Raw genomic sequence first — 19,045 nt, forward strand, 5'->3', positions numbered from 1 at the left:
TTCTTCAGTTGTCTGAGGTGAAAGAGGTGCTATTGTGCCTTTTTCACCACTCAGCATGTACGTACAGACCACATGAGATCCTCGGGTGTGTTGCTGCTGAGGAACATAAAGCTGTTTACCCTCTCAACCCCAGATATTTTGTTGTCAATAGGGGTTAGCCCATCTGCATTAATCCAGAAAATCTATGTGGATTATCACCAATCCTCACAGATTGTTGTCTTCTGATTAGGAAGTCGAGGATCCAATTGCAGAGAGACCAGGTTCCGTAGCTTATTGATCAGGACTGTGGGAATGATGGTGTTAAACGCTGAGCTCTCGTCAATGAACAACATTCTGACAGGCAGCACAGATTCACTGCCCTTTACTAAGGAAATGGCTCCATGTCTTTGTTCTAACGGTGTGTCCTAGTATTTTGAGGCTGTGCCCTGTGGTCCTAGACTGCCCCACTATCGGAAATACCCTCCCCACTCCATTCTAGACCTTTTGATATTTGATTGGTTTCAATTAGATTCCCTCATTCTTCTGTAGTCCAGAGAGTACAGGCCCAAAGCCATCAAACAATCCTTATTCATGAATCCTTTTATTGCCAGGATAATTTTTGAGAACCTCCTCTAGACCCTCTCCTATGTGAGCTTTTAGCTTTGTAGATAAGGGGCCCAAAACTGTTCACAATACACCAAGTGTGATCGGACCAAGGCCTTATAAAGTCTGAGCTGATCCTATATATCCCTACCACTCCAGTAATATTCCTACCACTAATGTAAGAGTCACCAGGGTACAGTTTCCCTGTTCCTGTCGTGGTCACTCAATAATCTGCAGCCTGACCTCAGGTGTGACCAACTCACTGAATCTCCGGTCTCAGCATCCTGGAAACTCTCGGTCCGTCCATCTCCTTCTTCATTTCCTTCACACTGTCAGTCAGGAGCTGCACCTCGGTGCCCTTCACTCATGTGAAGTTATCGGGGACACTGAGTGACTCCCTGATCTCCCACATCCTGAGGTGGAGCATACCAGTGCCATAACTGTAATTCCAGATACTCCAATAGTGAGAGGAATTCCAAAGAAATCCTCTGACATTTGACTTCCCAGAGTACACCGACTTAACTCCCATTTCCCTGCCCACATTTCCAGCTGGTCTATGTTCTGCTGAATCCTTTGACAACTTCCCTCACGATCCATAACTGCACCAATTTCTGTGTCTCTGCAGACCAACAAATCAGCCCTCCTTCATTTTCATCCAAATCATTTCACAAAGAGCAGAATTCTTTGTGGGGCACCACTGTTCGCAGGTTTCCAGTCAGAATCAGACCCCTCAACCATTACCTTCTTTTTTTCTCTGACCAAGCTACATTTTGAACACATTTCACCAAATTTCTTTTGAGTCATGTGCTTCCATGCTCTGGATCAGCCTACCATGGGGACTCTCCTTGAAAGATTTACCAAAGTCCTTGTGTCCTAAACATACTACCCAGCTCTCATCAATTGAATTTGTCACTTAAAATGTTCGGCCAAGTTTGCAAGACTTGATGTTGCCCATGCAAAGCGATATTGGCTACTCTGAAATTGTTTATGCTTTTTCAGATGCAAGCTGATCCTATCATTAAATATATTTTCCAATAATATCCCTCCCACAAACGTATGAGTCACCAGGGTATAGTTTCCTGTCTTGTCAGTATTGCATTTCTTAAAAAGGGGAAAAATATTTGTAATTTTCCACTCTTCTGCATTCTGGCCTGTAATTAAAAGAGCATCAGTTTTAAGTTTGTTAAATTTTTGTCCTTATTTTATCCTTCAAGCATCAGGTTTTTGAATCAAAGTTCAAAGTAAATTTATTATCAAAGTCCGTATACATTCTACAACTTTGAGGTTTGTTTTAAACAGGTTGCCATAAAACAAAGAAAGCCAAAAGAACCCACTAATAAAATAAGACGACCATCAGACACCCAATGTGCAGACATAAAGACAAATCCTGCAGACAATAAACACAAGCAAATTCTGCAGCGTTTTGAACTGAACTGCTCAAAGAGAGTCTGGACATAGATGCTTAGTTCAGTGTACAGTGGAGCAGCGAAATGAACCGGCTTGTCCCTGGCCTCAGGCAGAACAACCTGACCTTTTCAATCTGATCCCGTGTCTAAATCGTCATCCGAACATTGATTTCAGTTGCTTTGATACGATCCAGGTCCTGGTCCCCACCACCTCGATTTGACCTGTACCTGACTTTTCCATTTCAGCCTGGAGTTTAAATCAACCATACTTTGGGTCTTCCTCATTCTCTCTGATGGGCCGGCTGCCTCATCTTGGTTCTGCCACATCAAATTGCCTCCAAGTGGAAAGGGAATTTACAGGCTATTCATTTACCAGAAAAAAGAGATTCACTGGTGTCACCGTAAACCAGAACCAGTGGAGATAACTCCATTTAACTTCACTTAACTCACCACTGAGCTGTTTCCCACAGTCTATCACTTCACTTTCAATGATTCTACATCTCATGTTTTCTATTTATATTATTATTATTATTATTATTATTATTATTATTATTATTATTATTATTATTATTATTATTATTATTATTATTATTATTATTATTATTATTATTATTATTATTATTATTATTTTCTTTCTTATATTTACACAAGTTATTGTTGTTTGCACATTGGTATTTGGCCACCCTGTTGGGTGTGGTCTTTTTGTTGTGGTTCTTGGATTTGCTGAGTAAGACCGTATGACATCACAGCAGAATTAGGCTATTTGGCCTGTCGAGTCTGCTCTGCCATTCAATCATGGCTGACCCTTTTTTCTCTATGCAGCCCCACTCCTCGGCCTGCTCCTTGTAACCTATGTTGCCATGTTTAATCATGAGCCTATCAAGCTCTGCCTTAAGTACACACAAGTACGTGGCCTCCACAGCTGTCTGTGGTTCTAAGTTGAACTAATTCAGCACAGTCTGGCTTAAGAATTTCTCTGCTTTTCTGTTTTAAATGGACACCCCTCTATCCTGAGTTTGTGCCTTCTAGTCCCCAACAGGAAACATCCTTTACACATCTACTCAATCCAGGCCTTTCAACACTCGAAATGAGATTTCCCCCCCCCCCCACCATCCATCAAAATTGCAGTGAGTACAGACCTAGAGCTATCAAATGTTCCTCGTATGATAACCGTTTCTTTCCCAGAATCATCCTTGTGAACCTGTTCTGAACCCTTTCCAATGCCAGCACTTCTTTTAGATGAGGAGTCCAAAACTCTTCAAAATGCTCAAGGTGAGGCCTCACCAATGCCTTATAAAGACTCAGCATCACATCCCTGCTCCTGTATTCCAACTGCTTGATGTGAATGCTAACATTGCTTTTGCCTTCCTCACCTCCGACTCTACCTTCAAGTTATCTTTAGGTTGTACTGCACAAAGACTCGCAACTCCCTTTGCATCTCAGATTTTTGGGTTTTATCCCTATTTGGAACATGGTCTGTACATTTATTTCTAATACTAAAGTGCACGACCATGCATTTTCCAGCAGTGTATTTCATTTGCCATTGTCTTGCCAATTCTCCTAATCTGGCACCATTCTCCTAATCTGTCTAAGTACTTCTGCAGCCTTCCTGTTTCATGAAGAGTACCTGCCCTTCTTGTCATCTGCGAACTTGTATCAAAGCCATCAGTTAAATCATTGATATACAGCATAAAAAGAAGTGGTCCCAACACGGATCCCTGCGGAACACCACTACTCACCGGCAGCCAACCAGCAATGATCCTTTTATTCCCACTTGCTGCCTTCAACCAATCAGACACTGCTCTAACCACGCCAGTAACTTTCCTGTAATACCATCGGCTATTAGCTTGGTAAGCAGCCTTATGTGTGGCACATTTTCAAAGGCCTTTTGAAAGTCCAAATATATGACATCTGCTGCATCCCCTTTATCTATCCTGCATGTAATCTCTTCAAATAATTCCAACAAGTTCATCAGGAAAGATTTTCCCTGAAGGAAAAAATGCTGACTTTGTCTTTTCTTGTCCTGTTGTTCCAATACTGTATAACCTCATCCTTAGCAATTAACTCCAACATCCTCCCAACCACTGAGGTCAGGCTAACTGCTCTATCATAGCCTTTCTGCAGCCTCCCTCCTTTCTTAAAGAGTGGAGTGACATTTACCATTTTCCAGTCCCCCAGCACCATGCCAGAGTCCAATACATTTTGAAAGATCATTACTAATGGCACTACAATCTCTACCGCTACCTCTGTCAGAACCCCAGGGTGCAGTTGATCTGGACCAGGTGACTTATCTACTCTCTGGTCTTTCAGCTTTTTGAGCACCTTTGTCCTTATAATAATAACTGCATTCACTTCTCTTCCCTAACACACTTCAACATCTGGCACATGACAAGTAACTTCCACTGATGCAAAACACTAATTTTCATCATCTGTCATCTCCTTCTCTAACAACCCTCCCCCCAACCCCCGACCCCATTATTATTTCTCTGGCCTGACTTTCTAGCAGTCCAATATCCAGTCTCATCTCTCCTTTATGTTTTACATACTTGAAAAAGCTTAAACTATCCCTTTTGATAATATTTGCTAGCTTGCTTGTATATTTAATCTTCATCCTCTTTAGGTTGCTCTCTGTAAGGTGTTAGAAATTTCCCAATCCTCTGTATTTTGACTATTTTTTTCTTTGTTTTATGCCCTCCCTTTTGGTTTTACATTCGCTTTGACTTCTTTGTCAGCCACAGTTGTACTATTTTGCCATTTGAGTATTTATTTGTTTCTGGAATACATTTATCCTTCACCTCCCTCATTTTTCTCAGAAACTCTCACCTTTGCTGCACTGCTGCCATCTCTGCCAGCATCCCCTTCCAATTTACTTTAGCCAACTCCTCTCTCATACCACTGTTACTACCTTTACTCCACTGAAACACTGCTATGTCAGACTGTACTCTCTCTCTATCCAATTTCAAGTTGAACTCAATGATACTGTGATCACTGCCTCCTAAGGGTTCTTTTACCTGAAGTTCCCTAATTGCCTCCTGTTCATTAAATAACACACAAACCAGTATAGCTGATTGACAAACTGCTCAATGACAAACTGCTCTAAAAAGACATCTCTTAGGCATTCAACAAACTCACTCTCTTGAGATCTATTTCCAACCTGATTATCCCAATTGAAATCTTGTTAAAATCTCCAATAACATTGCCCTTTTGAGCTGCCTTTTCTATTTCCTGTTGTGATCTGTGGTCCACATCCAAATAACTGTTGACGGCTTGTTTATAACTGCATCAACGTACATTTACACTTGCAGTTTTTTTTTAAACTCTACTCAATGATTCAACATCTTCCAATCCTATGGCACTGATTTGATACCATTCTTTACCAGCAGAGCCATGCCATCCCCATTGCCTACCTTCCTGTCCCTTAGATCTGTCTAACTTGTGCACTTAGCTCCCAACTATAAATATTTTTCAGCCGTGATTCCGTGATGATCACATTATACATGACAATCCGTAATAGGGTGATAAGGTTATCCAGCTTATTTTTTATACTCTGTGCATTGAGGTATAACACTTCAAGAATGGGATTTGCTACCTTATTGATTCTGCAACCCTCTACTGACTGCTGTTATGTCCTATCATCTGCTCCTTCTTCCTGACAGTGTGACTGCATGCTATCGTTTCTTTCTTTTCTATCTGTTCTATCCTGAGTCCTTTCAGGCCTGTTCCCACGCCCCTGCCAAATTAGCTTATACCCTGCCCAAGAGCTCTAACAATCCAGCAGTATGCCCACAAGAAAATAAATCCCAGGGATGCGTATGATGACAGAAATGTATTTTGATAATACATTTACTTTCAGTTTTGAACTTTGTAGTAGAGAGCCGGGTGTTGTACTGGTCTTTGTCCACACTGGCCGGTGCTGTGCTCCTCAGTTTGCTTGGAATATGATGTCAGTGTTTTTACAAAAGTGTGTCCTTATTGCACAATTGATCTTGTCCAACTAAAAGCTCAGAAGAAGCTCTGGAGACTAGAGTAATTTTTTCAGACTATTACAGGTCACAGGATCATTCTGGTATGGTCTGGACGATTTGACCCATCAAGTTTATACCAGCTCCTGCCACAACATTTCCACAGTCCCATTCCCCACTCTGTTCCCACAGCTCTGCAGGTTATTTCCCCTGAAGGACTTGTCTAATTCCTCTTTGAACACTGGTTGTTCCTGCCACAATCTGGTGAGTCCCATATTTCCCAAGGCAAAGTCAAGAAATTCTCCCTACTGGTGGATCATCTACATACTGTTTCAGGAAACCTTGCTGAAAACACTTACCAAATAATGACCCATCCAAGTCTCTGGTGGTAAGGGAATACCAGTCAGTCTGGGGAGATTATTCACTACAGATACACTGTTGTTCTTACGTCAGTCCATAACCTGCCAATATATCTGTTCCTCGCTCCTAGTGGTTATTGGGAGCCCTACAGTATAATCCCATCACAGCGATGGCACATTTCTCATTCCTGAGTTTCACCCACATTGTCTCACTGGATGAGCCTCCGGGATGATCTTGAATTTGTGACATTCTGCCTGATCAGCAGTACAGCTCCCCAACCCTCATTCACCTCCCTCTGGACTGTCTAAATCTGAATCCTGGAATGATCAGCTACCACTCCAGTCCTTCTCTATAATGGATGAATCTCTGTGTCATGTACTAATCCAGGCTCTAAGTACGTCTGCATTAACTGTTCCACACCTGGCACTGACACAAACACACTTCAGCCCCTCGGTGCCACTGTGCTCATTAACTATGCAGTGGTATACTGGGCAAATGGCATCAATACGGGTGATGTCATCTGAGAATAAACTGATTAGAAAGGCTGACTCTGTTATAGTAGTCAAATTAGACACACCGGAGGCCATGGTGGAACAAAGGACCCTACGGAACATCCTGACAATTCTGGACAATGTTTCTCACCCTCCGCGTGCCTCCTGGGCTGAACAGAGGAGCATCTTCAGTAACAGACTAACACAACTGCGCTGCTCCAAGGAGCGCTGTATGAAGTCATTCTGACCCTCGGCTCTGTAATGAGTCAACCTATATCCAGGGAAGTGATGAAAGCCCTCATGTTAGACTGCTTCTGGTAACTTTTTATTATTTCTCTTACTTCTAGTATTTGTTTATCTGTGCCCTTGTACTGCTACTGAGACACTGTAATTTATCTATTTGGACTTACTTCTTGTGTTAATCCACATCGGTCAATGCCACTACTGATTTTTCACTCTTCCCATCTCCTCTCCTGAAAAAAAGTCAATGATCCATTTAACTAAAACCCTCCGTCCTGCATCAGCCTTGTCTCCTGCTGGGAAGGCGGAATCACGGGTCCTCAGCAGCGCACGCACTTCCGCGGTCATCCGTGGCTTCTGATTAGCGCGTATAGTGATGGTCTTGGACAGAGTAACATCATCAATGCACTTGCTGATGTAGCTGGTCACTGACGCTGCTTACTCCTCTAAGTTGGTAGGGTCGCCATCAGTTTCAGCCTTCCAGAACATGTGCCAGTCAGTGTGCTCAAAGCAGTCTTGAAGAGCAGATATGGCTCCTGCTGGCCAGGTTTTCACCTAATTCTGAGCTGGTCTGCAGCGATTTACGAGCGGTCTTTATACTGGGATTAGCATAACAGAGATGTGGTTTGAGTAACCGAGGTGGGTCGGGGCTCTGCCCAGTACGCGTCGGGGATGTTTGTATAAACAAGATTCAACGCGTTACCCCCACGTTGCAAAGTCCAGATACTGATGGAACTTGGGGAGCACTGACTTAGGTTTCACGTGGTTAAAGTCACTGGAGACAATAAGCAGTCAATTAGGGTGTGCGTTCTGACTGCACACGTTGATCTTCATTTAACTAATTATATGAATTAACTAATCGGATGCACCAGTGATTATTGGGTGTGTCATATTAAAGGGGGGCGGGTGTGAATACACATAGAATGGATCATTTTCGTTTTATCACTTTGTAGATTTCATTTTCATTTTGACACGGAATAGTCGTTCAGTGTCAAAAAAGCCAAATTTAAAAAGTATGGATTAATGTTGTAAAACAATAAAACATGAAAACTTCGAAGTTGAGTATGAATACTTTCTGTAGGTGCTGTTATAGTAGGACCGATGTTGTACTTGATCCTGCTGAATGTATGTTCTCACTCTTGTATATCTGCTGCCCAATGGGGGGTGTGGGAAGAGAGAATGACAACGGTGGGAAGGGTTTTTGATTGTGTTCACTGCTTTCCCAGGGCAGCAGGAAATGCAGTCGGAGTCAATGGAGGGGAGAAACGTTTCTTTTGACAGACTGGCCTGTGTTCACGAAGTCCTCCTCTGATATGACTTCACAAGTTGCCACACCTCTCTCATCTGGACTCAACACCATTTACCATTCCTCAACCTACTCACCTGGCTGATCAACAATCCCCGGCATCAGAATGAGAATCGGGTTTATTATCACCTGCAAGTGCTGTGAAATTCGAAAACTGTTCCCATCAGGCAGGAGGTACAGAAGCCTGAAGGCAAACATTCGGCGATTCAGGAACAGCTTCTTACCCTGTACCATGCGATTCCTAAATAGGCACTCAATCCTTACGTTTGGCGACTCACATTCCAGCGCACTCGATCCGGCTCACAAAGTGGCGCGCGCCCGCATTGAGGCCAGTCCCAAAATGGGCGCCAAGTCTGCTTCACCAGCAGGGGGAAAAGCCCGCACGCGAGACGGGACTGTGAGTACGCGCCTCCTCCAGTATTCCCGCCCGGGGAGGGCGGGATCAGGAAGGCTTTAAAACGAGGCCGCGAAGTTTGAATAAATCTCTTTTACAACTGCCACTCGCCGACTGCGTGTCGTTTATTGCAGCGCTGCTTATAACACACTACTACAATTGGTGACCCCGACGGCCCAAACCATATTTGGGCCGAAGATGAACTACGCCGCATCTGTTCATGCAGTTTCGTTAAAACTGCCAAGCTTCTGGACGCTGCGACCTCACCTGTGGTTCCAGCAAGCAGAAGCTCAATTCCACATTCGGCAGATAACCTCCAATGACACACGTTACGACTAAGTGGTGAGCTCCCTCGACCAGGAAAGAGCAGCCCAGGTTGAGGAGTTCATACAGTCGCCCCCAGCGGACGGCAAATACACAGAATTAAAAGCCCTGCTGATAAGGACTTTCGGACTCTCACGGCAAGAGCGAGCTGTCCGCTTACTGCACCTGGATGGTTTGGGAGACAGACCGCCATCGGCCTTGATGAACGATATGCTGTCCCTGGCCGGAGGACACAAGCCCTGCCTCATGTTTGAGCGGGCATTCCTGGAGCAGCTGCCCGAGGACATACGCCTGCTGCTGTCTGACGCGGATTTCAGCGACACCCGGAAGGTGGCGGACCGGGCGGACTTGCTGTGGAAATCCAAGAAGGAGAGTGGGGCGACCGGAGCACAGATCACCAGGCCACGCACCCAGCAGCAAACCAGACCAGTCCCGGCCTCAGAGCCCGCTAACCCCAGAGGGAGGGGTGACGAGACCAACGAACAATGGTGCTTCTACCACCAGCGAGGGGCGCAGAAGCCCACCGCTGTAGCCCGCCCTGCATGTTCCCGGGTAACGCCGGGGCCAGCCGCCGATGACAGCTACGGCGGCTGGCCATCGGGAAAGCCTCCTGTATGTGTGGGACAAGCGGTCGGGATGCCGCTTTTTGGTCGACACCGGAGCCGAAATCAGCGTCTTACCTCCGACAAGTTACGACACCCGCAACAGGGCACCGGGTCCCACCATGAGGGCCGCGAACGACATCACAGTAAGGACCAACGGCACCCGTACGGTGCGGCTACATTTCGGCTCCAGCCAGATCACGTGGAACTTCACACTGCCCGCCGTAGCACAACCGCTCCTGGGCGCGTATTTTTTGCGGGCTCACAGCCTACTGGTCGACCTGCCCAGGAAGCGATAGGTCCACGCCAAGACCTTTCAAACGTTCTCCCTGGGTAAAACCCAGTTGCCGGCCCCACACTTAGACTCCATCACGCTGTCCGACAATGACTTCACCAGAGTCCTAGCCGATTTCCCATCGGTTCTGACACAGCAGTTCACGGCAGCCATGCCCGGACACGGCGTACAGCACCACATCCCGTCACACGGACCACCCCTCCACGCCCAAGCTCGAAGCCTTCCCACGGAGAAGCTCCGACTGGCGAAGGAGGAGTTCAAGAGGATGGAGGAATTTGGGATCATACGGCGGTCCGACAGCCCATGGGCCTCCACCCTGCACATGGTGCCCAAAGCAACTGGGGTCTGGAGAGTATGCGGCGACTACCGCAGGCTGAACGAGGCTACAACACCGGACCGCTGCCCTGTGCCGCACATTCAGGACTTAGCAGAAAACCTGCACGGCGCACGGATCTTCTCCAAGGTGGACCTCGTCCGGGGATACCATCAAATCCCGATGCATGCGGACGACGTCCCCAAAACGGCACTCATCACCCTTTGCGGCCGTTTCGAGTTCCTCCGCATGCCGCTCGGCCTAACGAATGCCGCATAGACGTTTCAGCGGTTAATGGAAGCGGTGGGACGCGACCTGGAATTCGATTTCATCTATTTGGACGACATCCTCATAGCCAGCAGCAGTCGTCAGGAGCATCTGTCCCACCTCCGTCAACTCTACACCCGACTGAGTGAATATGGCCTGACAATCAACCTGGCAAAATGCCAGTTCGGGCTCCACACCATCGACTTCCTGGGCCACAGAATTACTAAAGACGGGGCAACCCCTCTGCCCGCTAAGGTAGACGCAGTCCTCCATTTTCCCCGACCCAACACAATCAAAGGCCTTCAGGAATTCGTGGGTATGGTGAATTTCTACCACCGCTTCCTCCCTTCAGCTGCCCGAATCATGCGCCCCCTGTTCGCCCCGTTGTCAGGTAAGGGCAAGGACATTACCTGGGACGAGGAGTCTGCCGCCGCTTTCATTAAAACTAAAGAAGCCTTAGCAAACGCCGCGATGCTCGTGCACCCCAGAACGGACGTCCCTACCGCCCTCACAGTGGACGCATCTAACACGGCAGTCGGTGGGGTGCTGGAGCAATTCATCGAGGGTCGCTGACAATCCCTGGCGTTTTTCAGCATACACCTGCGACCACCCGCGCTATACCTGGCAATCCGGCATTTCAGGTACTTCTTGGAAGGTAGGCCCTTCATCGCGTTCACGGACCACAAACCATTTACCTTTGCGTTCACGAAGGCATCCGACCTCTGGTCGTCCCGCCAGCAGCGACATCTGCCCTACATCTCCGAATGCAAAACGGATGTCCGTCATGTCTCGGGAAAGGACAATGTCGTGGCGGACGCCCTTTCCCGCCCTAACATCCTCGACCTGTCCCAAAGGGTAGACTATGAAGCACTGGCGGAGGCGCAGCAGGCAGACGAGGAGATCCCTAGTTACAGAACCGCATTCTCCGGTTTGCAGCTCCAGGTCCTCCCCGTAGGCCCAGGTGAGAGGACCCTACTCTGTGACGTCACCACCGGCCAACCCCGTCCCGTCGTCACGGCAGCCTGGTGGCGGCGCGTTTTCTATTCCATTCACAACTTAGCTCACCCCTGCATCAGTACAACCGTCCGGATGGTTTCCAGCAGGTTCATTTGGCACGTACTCCGCAAGCAGGTCAGTGAATGGGCCAAAACGTGCATGCACTGCCAAACAGCCAAGGTGCAGCGGCACACCAAGGCGCTGACGCAACAGTTCCACCGGCGTATCCACCGCATTCATCTGGATATCGTGGGCCCCTGCCAGTGTCGCGAGGAGCGTGGCACCTCCTGACTATCGTGGACCAATTCACAAGATGCCCAGAGTCGGTCCCGCTCACCGAAACCACCTCCGAATCTTGCGCCCGAGCACTGATCGCCACCTGGGTATTTTTCTTTTGTGTACGGGCCCACATTTCCTCCGACAGAGGCGCCAAGTTAATCTCCAGCCTGTGGTCAGCTATGGCCAGCCATTTGGGGACACAGCTGCACCAGACAACTGCCTACAACCCACAGTCGAACGGACTGGTGGAGCGTTTCCACCGTCACATGAAGTCGGCTGCCATGGCCCGCCTCAAAGGGCCTAACTGGGTGGACGAGCTTCCCTGGGTCCTGCTCGGAATCCGCACGGCCCCGAAAGAAGATCTGCACACCTCGTCGGTCGAGTTGGTATACGGCGCACCCCTGGTGTTCATACCAGCCTCAAGGGAGCAAGAGGAAGGACCCGCAGCAGTCAATAGACAATAGACAATAGGTGCAGAAGTAGACCATTCGGCCATTCGAGCCTGCTCCGCCTTTGTGAGATCATGGCTGATCATCTGCTATCAATACCCGATTCCTGTCTTCTCCCCATATCCCTTGATTCTCCTATCCATAAGATACCTATCTAGCTCCTTTTTGAAAGCATCCAGAGAATTGGCCTCCATTGCCTTCCAAGGCAATGCATTCCAGACCCCCACAACTCTCTGGGAGCAGAAGTTTTTCCTTAACTCTGTCCTAAATGACCTACCCCTTATTCTCAAGCCATGCCCTCTGGTACTGGACTCTCCCAGCAGCTGGAACATATTTCCTGCCTCTATCTTGTCCAATCCCTTAATAATTTTAGATGTTGCAATCAGATCCCCTCTCAGTCTCCTTAATTCAAGCGTGTACAAGCCCAGTCTCTCTAACCTCTCTGCGTAGGACACTCCGGATATCCCAGGAATTAACCTCGTAAATCTCCGCTGCACTTCCTCTACAGCCTTCAATTGCTTCCTTAACCCTGGATACCAAAACTGTACACAATACTCCAGGTGTGCCAGTCCTGGGCAGACTTCGCTAGAAGCTCGGTAACCTGGCCTCCATACCCACGTCGCAGCACGGGCAGAACCCCAGCTGCGTACCGAAGACCTGCGAAACTGTAAGTTCGTTTTTGTACGACGGGGCGGAGATCGGGCACCGCTAGACTGTCCGTCTGGACATTTAAATAATGTAAAACGCATTTCAGTGGGGAAATATCGGTAACGAAGTGCAAGACGGATAAAGCATAAACGGCACAGAGTTAATAACTGGGTGGGTCAGAGAGTAGGGAAGGTGGAGAAAACGAGAAAGAGGAGAAACAGAGGTACGTGGATATGAAAGGGGAAAAAAGATGGAATGGACCCAGATATATACAGACTCAGAAGCAGACCCAGACAAGTACAGACAGAGGTGCATACCCAGACTTTGACATGCACAGATACAGATACAGACATAAACGCATGCATACACACAAAAAAGCGCAGCATTCACAGCTCAACATTGATTATACTTCCTGTAGCAGAGTGGCGCAGCGGAAGCGTGCTGGGCCCATAACCCAGAGGTCGATGGATCGAAACCATCCTCTGCTATATTCTCTGTTGTCGGCAGCAAGTATTCAACTTTGTTTTTTAAAACACTGCGCAGCTGTACCAAAAAAATCACATTTGAATTGAAATTTGTCATTTATTCGTACTCTTTTAAATACTTGTCTCTATGGCGCAATCGGTGACGCATTCGGCTGTTAACTAAAAGGTTGGTGGTTCGAGCCCACCCAGAGACGCTACTGATCTAGTAGTATATTTTCTCTCGTACAAGAGAAAATGTGCAGCAGCATCTATTCCAAAGTCGATTTTTCATGCCGAAACCCTTCTTCAGGATCACGAAGCAGCCTGGCCTGCTGAGTTCCTCCAGCATATTGTTGATGTTGCTTGGATTTCCAGCATCTGCACATATTCCCGTCTATGATTCGACTGCTACACTGTGAAGTCTCTTCCGTCGAAATATGTCTAAATATGCAATGTACAACTTAGCTGATTTCCGATTACGTTAGTGATTCGTTTACTTTTGGGGGGTTTGTTTTCAGTGTTCAATAAACGTGCTATTTGTTATAAAAACCCCTGCCTAACTCATATATTTATTGTTGCTTGAATCCGTAACACTGTAAATGTCCAGAATACTGGGAAGGTCACATTAACAGACACGCTAGTGTGCCTTGAAGATTCCTACGATTGAGGGAATTACGGTTCCCATCCCAGGCAGTGATGCATCCATTCAGGATGGTCCCCTGTAGAAAGTCTTTACGATTTGGGGATCCATATTAAATTTCTTCAACCGTCTGTGGTGAAAGAGACGCGGTTGTGCCCTTTTCACCACGCAGCCGGTGTGTACAGACCTCGTGAGATCCTCGCTGATATCTGCACCGAGTAACTGAAAGCCGTTCACCCTCTCAACCCCAGATCCATTGATGTCAATAGGGGATGCCTGCTCTGAAGAAGTGTGAATCTTCCCATCGATGAGAGTTCAGTGAAACCCTCTCTCACTGCTCCCCCTCTGTGATCTCAACCCTTTTTTTCTGCTGCGTTTCATTACCAGCTGGGAAACTCCGCGCTGTCCGGCCGGCGTTCCCTACTGCTGCCGCAACGGGCTCAATGGGAATTGAATCTGTTCAACGTGTTTCAGTCACATATACCGAAACACAGTGAAACGCTGCTCATCCTCACTGCTCATAGAAATCAAATCATTACACAGTGTATTTGGAGAGAACAAGGAAAAACAATAACAAAATGCAGAATAAAGTGTAACAGCGACAGGGAAAGCATGGGGCAGGTAAATAATAAGGTGCAGCTTCATACCGAGGTGGATTGTGAGGACAAACGTCCATCCTACCTTACGGGAAACCGTTCAATAGACACAGCAGTGGGACTGAAACTATCCCTGAGACTGTGAATTGTGCTTTGAGGCTTTTGTACCTTCTGCCGGATGAACGAGAGGAACGAGAGAATATCCGGGCCGCGTTGTGTCTTTGATCAGGATTCTGTATGTTCGATTTGACCAAAGAGTGTACGTTTCCTCGAGCCGAGTCCTTGGAACTAACGGACTTCCCGGGTCTAATGTTGTGTTTTTCATTCAGTTTGGGGTCCTGGCTCATCCTACGTGAGGGTTCACCACCATCGTACATGAGGGTTCCATCCGATCCATTGGAATGAATGTCATTCACAGCAAATTGCCCGTGAATTCCGCGTTCATTGTGCTAAAAGTGTACAACCTGCGATGGCCGGGAATCGAACCCGGGTCAACTGCTTGGGAAGCAGCTATGCTCACCACTATACCACCATCGCACCATGATACAAACGTGATTCTGCTGCTGATTGTTCTCTTGTGCTACAAGATTCTGTCAGTCGATTATCAGTTTCTGAGCTGTTTTCTGAAGGATCAATCCTCACTCTGTTGCAGTTCCTTTTCTGACCAATGGATGTCACGACGTTCCGACAGACCGGAGAAACACAGCACCTGGGATCCGAGTAAAGGGAGAATCGACCCGAGAGATTCGAAGGGCTGCAAATCTTTTTTTGGCTCACGAATTAGAAAGTGGGAAACAACTGCTGATTATAAATATCTGTTCAAACAACACGCAGTTGGACACTAATGGGAACCCTTCCTTTGGCCAGTACTTGAACTCATTAAATGACTGAATCACAAAAGAATGCTGAGACCCCTCCAGTCCCTCAGTGAGGAGGGGATGAGAAAAAAGCGCCAGCTCTGCACTCAACGAACAAACATCAGAGTAACTTTACGAACTCTCCTAAACCCTGACATCCGTATGTAAGATTCCACACTCTTGTTGATTCCTCGTTAGTTCAATCCCCGCCTGCCACGCAGGAGACGGGGGTTTAATTCATCGAAGGGGAGACCATTTTCCTGCTTCAAATGAAACCGGTATTAGAGACAATCTTTTTATCTGGGGACCTTTCCTAAATTACTTTTCCAATTTATAAAGTTTAACACTGCACAGACTTTTATGTATATTTCTATCTTCTCAACTTAAGCGAATTTTTTTCTAATTATCCATTATCATCCATCATCTTTATTCTTTGGTAGTTGCTAGGGTGTTGACATTTTTATGTAAAAAGTTATTTTATGATGTATGACTTATCTTTAAATTTGTGATTACAGTGTGGTATACATTTTTGTGATATGCTATAATATTTTGATCAATTTTATTACAATATATGAATTACACAATTTATGTTGAGATGTATTGATGTGTAGCACTCTGTAAATCTTATTTTTTCTTCTGAATAAAATTACTGTAAAATGAAAAAGAAAGAAAAGAAGATGGGACAGTCTAGTGTGCAAATCGCCCGGAACTGGAGAGTTTCCCGAGAACAAGGGACGGACGTTCAGCGTTTTATATTCATCAATTTTCGCTCATCGTGACTCTATCTCCACGCCGTAGCCGTTACACTCGGTGACCAAATCCTTCACTCCGAAACATTAAACAGGGGCTGTTGCTGTGAGATATGAACTCCCGCACTTTCCCAGCACTCTCAGTTTGTCTGGGTGACTATGTGAAGAAGATAGGCAAAGGAAAATCTGAAACAATTTGGAGAGAACTATACCATGCAACCGTGTTTACCGCCGGGTTTAAAGCCACCTTGCCCGTCCTGCAAACCAGCACCCTCCGAACAGACACTCAGGAAGTGCACTGGAGGAATGTACGCTTAAATTTTGTGACGATAATACAACACAGGTTGCGTGGCTCCGCCCCTGGACCTGATTCATAGCAGAACACGTGAAGAGGGTTCGAGCTGCAGACAGTGGCGGTTGATGACCCTGCTGTGAATGTGTGGGAATGTTGGGAAATCATGTGAGTGCGGGTGGAGGCTGGAACGAAGTTGAAACTAGATCTGGAAAACGAAAGGAAGTTATACAATATCGGAATGATTTCAACAGATCGAGAGGAAGGGCTGGATATTTTGATAAGAAATACTACTTCGACGTAAGTATTGTTTAAATTCGACCCGGAACAACCTTTTTTTATCAATCCCATTTAATTAATTGCAGCAACACACAAAATGCAGGAGCCATCAGCAGGCCAGGAAGCATCTAAGAAATTCAGTCGACATTTCGGGCCGAGACCATTCATCAGCCTTGATTTCCTCCAGCAATTTTTGTGTTGTTTGGATTTCCAGCATTTATACGTTTTCGCGTTTGAAATTAACCACAGAGTTGAAATCTCCTTCAGGGAATATAGATTGTGCTCAACCCTGAAGAAGAATTTAATAGCAAGTACGATGATTTGATTACGAAAATACGTCTAGGTACATCTGATAAAATTAAGAATGAGTGGGAAAGAGAACTTCAAATATCTTTATCTACAGAGAAATGCAAGAAAATTCTTGAACTAGTTAATACTTTTTCAATGTGTGCCAGACACGCTTTGATACAATTTAAGGTAGTTCAAGGAGCTCATACGTCCAATGATAAGTTAGCTCGTTTTTACCCTCATATACATCCTGTTTGTGATACATATAATTCTGAAGTACCTTCCTTGACACATATGCTCTGATCTTGTTCTTTTCTCGGAAAATATTAGAAAGATAATTTTGATAGTATTTCTGTAGTTCTGAGCGTTGATTTACAACTTCATCCTATCACGGCAATTTTTGGACTACCATGATAGACTCCAGTCATCTACCCCATCAACTTGTCGAGTAATTGCATTTGTGACATTATTAGCCAGACGGTCCATTGTACTTAAATGGAAAGCTTCCAATCCGCCCTACCACACCTCAGTGGTTTTCCCAAACGATAAGATGTCTAAATTTGGGAAAAATTAGCTGTGGTACTATGGACCCTTCGGTTGAATTTGTAGAAACTTGGAGGGCATTTATTCAATATTTTCATATGATGTAAGTCGACATTTTCTGAATCCTTTTTTAGTTGCTTTTGTTCATGTATATAGGAGCAGTGTTAACAACAAATTATAATTTTACCCGATGGAGCATGGCAGCCCATTCTTTTTTCGCTTTTTTTAGTTTAGTTATTTTTTAGTCAAGGGTTATTTTTCTCTTTTTATAAATATATTTTCTCATGGTTAATTACTAAGAGATTGGGAGGCAAAACTCTATTTGCTGTTCTAAATATGTGTTTTACATGTCACCCGTTATTAATACAATCCTGATCTCTATGTACCATTACCAATATCGATATGCTTATTAATTTGAAATTTAATAAAATGATTGAAAAAGAAAGTAAGAAGAGGTGATGTGCTAATCATGAGTCAGGTTAAGAAACTGTGACAGGCATTATATTTGAATGCTGTATTTGAATAAAAGTAAGATAGAATCTATGTTGCCTAATGAAAATAGAGGTATCAGGGGTGTTAAGACCGGTGTTCCGGTGGAGATTTCGGTAGAGGAGATTACATCATTAAAACTCATTTACAGGAAGGCAAGGTAGGTTAGATAAAACGATTACGTTGCCAGAAATGGAGATTTTAACTGTGTTGATATGTTAGTTATAATGTACAAGCTTATATTCCACCTCTGCTTCAATGTTAACAATGTCAAAGAGTTGGGCATGTTGTGGCAGTATATCATGAGAAACTAAGGTGTAGGGAGTGTGGTGGGCACATAAGTATGGAGATTGTGAAGCTGTAAAGTTTAATTAATGTAATTGTGAGAACATTTTTTGCAGTTTATAAGGATCTGAGGTGCTTAAGAAGGCAGCTGTTTGGTCAGGTTAAAGTACAATTAGGTGTGTCGTATGCAGAGGCCTTGCAAAAAAGTTAAACCAAATGTTGATCAAGTATTATCAGTAGGAAAACAGAAAGTGAATTCAGTGGCTATATGCCTCATTACTAAAGTTCCATTACTAAACATACTTTACTAGTTGGTACAGACCTACTTAAATGAGAGGAATACTGATACATTGCAGGACTCTTCTAATTAGCTGAGGAGTATGTTTTAATCCATAAGAATAAATTTCCTCAGGGCAGAATTTTTAAGAGGAAAAATAACACAGAGACTCAAGGTAAACCAGAAATTAAATCAGTAGTTACTGAGAAAGGTAAGGAGGAAGGAAAACCTGTGAAGGAAAGACAATTTGGTCCTAGATGTAACTATTGTAAGAAATCAGGCCATGTTTCCGAATGAAAAAAAAAGCAATCAGTTCCAGATGTTTGACTGCAACATACTGACGCACCTGTAAAAATACAGGGTTTGCTAAAC

At 45.4% G+C, this 19,045-nt stretch overlaps 2 non-coding genes across 2 annotated transcripts; one reads left to right on the top strand and one right to left on the bottom strand.

Moving 5' to 3' along the window:
• The first annotated feature begins 13,330 nt into the window (after positions 1-13,330).
• trnam-cau (transfer RNA methionine (anticodon CAU)) lies at positions 13,331-13,402 on the top strand. The gene has a single exon. It is a non-coding gene; the product is annotated as a tRNA-Met (tRNA).
• Positions 13,403-15,079: 1,677 nt separating this feature from the next.
• On the bottom strand, positions 15,080-15,151 carry trnag-ccc (transfer RNA glycine (anticodon CCC)). The gene has a single exon. It is a non-coding gene; the product is annotated as a tRNA-Gly (tRNA).
• Between the last annotated feature and the right edge of the window lie 3,894 nt (positions 15,152-19,045).

The sequence above is a fragment of the Hypanus sabinus genome, unplaced genomic scaffold (assembly GCF_030144855.1).
Source record: "Hypanus sabinus isolate sHypSab1 unplaced genomic scaffold, sHypSab1.hap1 scaffold_859, whole genome shotgun sequence".
Taxonomy (NCBI): Eukaryota; Metazoa; Chordata; class Chondrichthyes; order Myliobatiformes; family Dasyatidae; genus Hypanus; species Hypanus sabinus.